This window comes from Electrophorus electricus, chromosome 25, assembly GCF_013358815.1.
Source record: "Electrophorus electricus isolate fEleEle1 chromosome 25, fEleEle1.pri, whole genome shotgun sequence".
NCBI classification, from domain to species: domain Eukaryota; kingdom Metazoa; phylum Chordata; class Actinopteri; order Gymnotiformes; family Gymnotidae; genus Electrophorus; species Electrophorus electricus.
The window spans coordinates 1,960,122-1,966,462 of NC_049559.1; positions in this window are offsets into that span (position 1 = coordinate 1,960,122).

Consider the following 6,341-nt stretch of genomic DNA (forward strand, 5'->3'; position numbering starts at 1 on the left):
GGGTCTTGCAAAGTCTGCCATGAACCAATCCGGGTCTAAGCAGGGTCTCGCAAAGTCTGCCATGAACCAATCCGGGTCTAAGCAGGGTCTCTGGCATGTTGGGTCTAATGTGAAATGTTGGTGAATTTCTGAGTTTAGTTTTTGGTGATGGTATAACAACATAAGAACTGTAATGTGCTGCTGTAACAGCCTCTATTGATTATATGATATGACTGCAAGTCCACTTGGGTGACCCTGTTTGCTCTGATGTTCTATATAGTATTTCATTACATTTCAGCTGTTACACTCTATCATATATATTCATACAATCCAGACTTACTAGAGGGTTTCAGGAAGTTTTTGTGAACAAATATCTGAAGTCTCTTGTAGGTTTTGTCAAAATATATTGAATTTGTACATAATTCAGCTTATCATTTAGCAACACTCTGAAGAGTTAACAAGAGTGACATAAAGGTGACATAGCTATTGTACCGAGGGGTCGCCTTACATACAGTTGGCTAGATGTTTAAATATCCACCAGCTTGTCATTTTGCCACAAAGCAGCTTTGTTCTTTTCAATTAGTGCTAAGATATTGCATTCCAGTAACTGTTAATAATAATAATACTGACACGTCAAGCACACTTCAAAGTTGTGAGTGAATTAAGTGAGTGAAAGCATATATATATATGTAAGGACTGACTATAGTTAAAGTTATGTTATAGTCTCTGTTACCACACACACTGGCAAGATGATAAATAAGTAAGAAGCCAAATGTCAGATTGATTGTGTGTTTGACAGAGAGAGATAGATAGATAACTAGACTGAGAGAGAGAGAGAGAGAGAGAGAGAGAGAGAGAGAGAGAGAGAGAGAGAGAGTGTGTGTGTTTGTGTGTGTTTATGACAGCCATAGAGGTGTGTGTGTGGGAGTGTATGTGAGAGAGAGATTTAAACACACCTTACAATAAAAAAGAAAATTTAAATGAAAGAACATCACCAAAAACCACTCCCTCATCTTTTACAGAGCACAAAACATCATAGTAACCCCAAATATTTTCAAAAGTGGTCAAATCATTCATAACAGAATAAAACTTAAAATCTAACACTATATGCCATCATGGATTGGCCTAAAATGAAATGTTGACATTGTGCTTTCTTCTTCTGTGTGTAATTATATCTACAAATAAAGAGGACTAGTGTAAAAACAACAATTAAAACAATTTAAAAATCATTACTAAGAGGCCACCAAGGGTGTCAACCTGAGACATTCCATAAAACGGTGGAAAACTGTTTCCCTTATTCCACAATACAGACACTCAGGACTCGTAGCTGGATGTGAAATTGAAACAAAAGCATTAACCACTACTACACCATGTAAAATTCTCCACTGTAAATCACCGTAAGGCCTCGTCAAAGGTGGTTTATAGAGCGCTCTCTAGGCTGGATTAAACCCTTCTCCCAGAGCCTGTTTTTTGCACCAAGGGTTATCAATCCTGCCATCTAATTTATCTTCATTTAACACTTTAACGCAGGCCCTATAAAGGGTCTTCCCTGACACCTCCTCTAGAGCCATGTTCTGAACACCAGATAGCTGCAGAAAGAGGCTCTCACAATCCCCAAGTCCAGGTAATTTTAGTCATTAGTCAGGTAATTTATTAGTCATTAATATTATTTCTGTTCCAAAACATGCATAAGGTTGATTAAATGTTAAGGTTTATTATGTTGAGCAAATAATGTGCTACTATAAGACATAAAAAAGAAAATGTTTAATCTGCAGGGCAGTAGGCCTTCAGGACTGGTGTAGGAATCCATCATTTTCAAGATGATTGGGTTAGGGCAAAGTAAACACTGCCATGTTGTGGAATCCTACAAGCGGAGTTGACGCTTGTCACGGACTGCTCCCATTCCCACTGGATCGTGGTTAGGCTCTCCGCATGTCAGTGGGAAGTTGTAATTGTTCTTGTCTGTAACCACACCTCTGTTGTCTGCTGTCTAGTGTGTAATGTGTGTGTGTATTTAAACCGATGTTGGTTAGCGCTGCTTTGTCAGTCGTTAGCTACGTAGATTTGTAGATGCCTGTGCGTTTGTCGTTTCCCATGTTAGTATTAGTGTTCACGATGCTTCGTGTTTTTTGTGTTCACCATTTATGTGAGTGCCGCTGTCTTCCGTGCACGTCAATAAACGTCGTGGTCACCGTCGAGGGAATCTGTACGTCCTGCTCCGAGCCCTGCGGCACTCGGGCCGTTGGAACCTTGGCTCTCGCTCCTCTGGCTGTGCCTGTCCTTGCCCTGAGCGTCTCCTCAGCTTCTTCAACTTCAGGCTTCATTTCCTCTCCGTTTCCTTCCCGGCTCTCCTGCAACAGGCGTTCAGTCACGGCAAAAGCTCGGTTCACGTTCAGGTGTGCGGGGAGCTGGGAGACTGGTGTGAGGTCTGGGCTCTGTTGAGCATGCACTGTGACAGGACTCTGACTGCATTAGCGCAGCGCCGTCGGGTGTGTTCACACTTATTTAACACACATTTGTTTAGTACACAGTAAATTTGGTCTAGAATTGGAGTGCCAGACAGGAGATGTAGTTTCAGAGGCCTGACTTTGTGTCTACAAGCACATCAGCCACTAGATTCGCTTTCCTGGATAAAGGCTATTTATTTGTGAGGTACAAAGAGAAGGTTAAGACAAATTTAGGACAGGTGTGCTGAAAGTAGCTTGCTACACAACAGGTGAGACTTAACTAATGTGTTTGTGATGTGGTTAAAGATTGATCTGAAATGTTTTGTCCAAAGATTACTTGCGTTGGTTAGATCCAGTGTAAGCTGTGATTTTTTTTATTTTTTTTTTAACGTTTAAACAACCAGGAATGTGTGAGACTTGCTGTAGCCTGAGATTGACGGTAAAATAAATGCAGGAGTCTGTGACATCAGTGCTGTAAAGACCACAGCTGTGATCCACAAACAGCAGAAAAGCTCTGCTGCTGGGTCACACCCTTAAGAAGCGCCACACTTGGCTGTGGTTTTGACAAACCATTTAAAATCAGACTAACTGCAATTTCTTGATAACAACCAAAACCTTAAGTGAAGGGAATTGTCTGGCACGTAGCAGCTGGTCTGAGCTCGTCTTCCTCCTCCGGCAGGTTCGAGTCCCATGAGCCACCGGCTCACGCCATCGTGTCAGTGAACGGCACGAGTATCGAGGGCCACGCAGTGAAGTGCTACTGGGGCGAAGAACTGACAACATGAGGCCACGCCTCAGGTACTAGCCCCGCCCTCCTAAAGGCACAACCTCAGCAGGACAAAACACACATGCAAGCGCAAGCTCCCATGAGTTTCTGAGCAAAACGCTCTGAAATAAACGTTAACTACATGTCCTTCCTTTCAGATGTTGAGGAAGAAATCTTCAGAGGAACCAAGACTCAGGGGGGGATCCATCCTCCTCTGTCAGACCACAGTAATAACAATATAGACAATAAGGAGCAGAGTAAATAGTGAGATAGAAAAATGAGAAAAAAGTTCTGATCTGAGTGCTGAAGTTCCAGGGTACCCTCATGCCTGTGGTTCCTTCTGGCGCTTTCCTTTTAGCTTTACACACCCTCGTACCTGGACATGCCTAATAATCTATTCTCTCTTTCTGGTGAGGTTCACCTACCCCCGATGTCATGACGTTACTGAGCCTCGAGCCGTCTCAGCTGCCCTGGCTCCTCCCACCACACCTCCACCCCACCCAACTACTCTTCGTTGCCCTTGATGGACGTTCTCGTGCTTGATGGGTTTTGGACACGCACACACCATCGGAACCAGACTTGGACTTCTAGAAAACCAGAGTAGACATTAATTGCTTTTTTTTTCATTTTATTATTTTTCTTTCACAATTTGTATTGCTCCTTATATCTATATTGTTATTATTGTTATTATTGTGGTGACCGTTGCCAGAGGAGGACGGCCCCCCCGTTTGAGTCTTGGTTCTTCTCGAGGTTTCTTCCTCATGCTCTAGGGAGTTTTTCCTCGCCACTGTTGCCCCTGGCTTGCTCACTGGGGGCTTGGACTTGGACATTTGTAAAGCTGCTTTGTGATATCTGTTGTAAAAAGCACTATATAAATAAATTTGACTTGTCGACTTAAACAGCACATAGATAAACTCTAAGCAAGCAGCACGCAGATACACTTTGTGTGTAAATTGGACATTTATAGTTTACAGTACCTTCACACTGTAAAATACATTTGCATTGTGTTATCATCTCAGTGCAATACATTACACTGAACATTCAAAAATAGGTTTCTCATATTTAATATATGTGATTGGGTTTAGTATATTCAATTAAAGTGTATTCTCTTTTGTCTGTGATATATTACAAAACTCCAAAAACTGGTTTCTTTAAGAAATTAGAAACAAAAAAAAAATATTTAAGAACTGCGAACCAGAGAAAGTAGGCTTTAAAAGAAAACCCAGAAGATTTTATTGCTTTAACTGTTCTATATACATGACCTTGGCTACAAGACAGTTACATTTGACGGGAGTTGGGTTTGAATTCAACCATTAGATCATTACTACTCTACAGTGGCCTATAGCTTCCAAACACACAAGTGATTCAAAAATAACCTCATGATTAATCTCTGGTACACTACCCATGGTTCTCCTTGGAAGGACATTCTCAATGGAAATCTCACATTAATGTCTCCTTTCATTAAGGTGCCCCTTAACTTTCTTTTTCTGAGGTAACTTTTTCATATCTTCACTTTTAACAGTAACAAAGAGTCCATTTTGAATTTCATAAAGCACAACAACAACAGGAAACCACATCAAAAGCAGGACAGATACACTTATCACATGAGCAGCCTTATGTCAAGGTCTGAAGGACCAAAAGGGCCCTATTTACATATAATAACAAAATCCTGCTGTCTGATGACCAGACCGTCACCCACACGTAAATGTTTTTACGAGATTTTTATGCAGTATTAATTTTTCATGATACATGGTCAACATGGCAACATGCTGTAGATCATAGGGTGGGTTTGTTCTGTTCAAATGAATAAACATGATTTTTAATGGTGGAAATAAGGCACTCCTGTACAATTAGCCACTTTATTTAAAAAAACAACAACAACAACAAAAAAAACTCTCTGGCCACTTTATTAAGTAGAAATAGAAACTGTACAAATACAGACTGTACCCCATTTCCTGTCACACAAATCATATAACTAGGAATATAACAAATAAATAACTAGGAGGCCTAATTCATACGCTCTTGACCAATGGTCAGTTGACAGTCACCCATTAGGTAAGAGCTGCCTGCCAACATAGGACTTTGAACTTCTAGGATTAAAAGGAGTTGGATTACTGTTATACGATAGTCATTGCAGTCCTCCAATGATACAGGGAATCCCTGAAAAAAACCCTAATTGTTCAAACAAGCGAATATCCCATAAACTAGACTAGTTGATGATCCATCACTGGAGAGGCAATATTAGTAGTGTTTGGCAGTATATCCCAACAAAATGCCACAGGTTCAGTTAGAACTTTCTTCTCACCGATGGCAAAACGAACTATAGCTACCTGTCTGTGATGTTTACACTGGTGGTGCTCAGCAAATTGACAGGGGTCTGTAGGTATTGGGCATTATGAATGAAAGGACCTTTCATTAGGTTACAGACACAGTTTTAACAGCTCGTCGGCAATCTGTAACAGAATACATCTTTAAAGAAATCCTCCAAACCTTGAATAATGACTTAATAATGACGTTCAAAAACAGACCGGAGATTTAACTATTGTGATGAAATATACCGTCCGTAATTCAAATTAGTCTATACATTAAAACAAAATACAGATACTTGATGGAAAAATTATCACGTGAAGATGATGCACATGCTGAAAAAAAATAATACTTGAGCATTCTTATATTTTTTCCAATTTTTTTTTTTTTTGATGTCTCCAAGAAAAATTCTCATTACATGATGCAAATTGTTAGGATGAAACAACACTGCCCCTCATTCGTCTCCTTATCCTTACTTTTGTCATATACCAATTCACGCCACTAGAGGTCACTCTCACGAGTGCCAGCTGATTATCTTTTTAATAACTGGGTGAAGTCTTATTTTTGTTTTTTCAGCATTTCTTATTTGTTTTCTTTTAGTTTGGCCAAAGGTGCTCGATTACCAATCGTAACAGCTTACTCTGAGATCAAAACATCTCTATGGAAAGGTATCTAATTTTAATCTAAATTCCGTGTAAAGTCCATAGAGTAACACTTTATCATGGGGTAGCATACCTTCAACCAGGATAACATGGACCGTTTTTCTGTTCCAGAGATTCATGGGCATAATCCCTCTGTGCACGAGGAGATGTCTGTTGATCCAGGGATGTGTATGGCAGGCA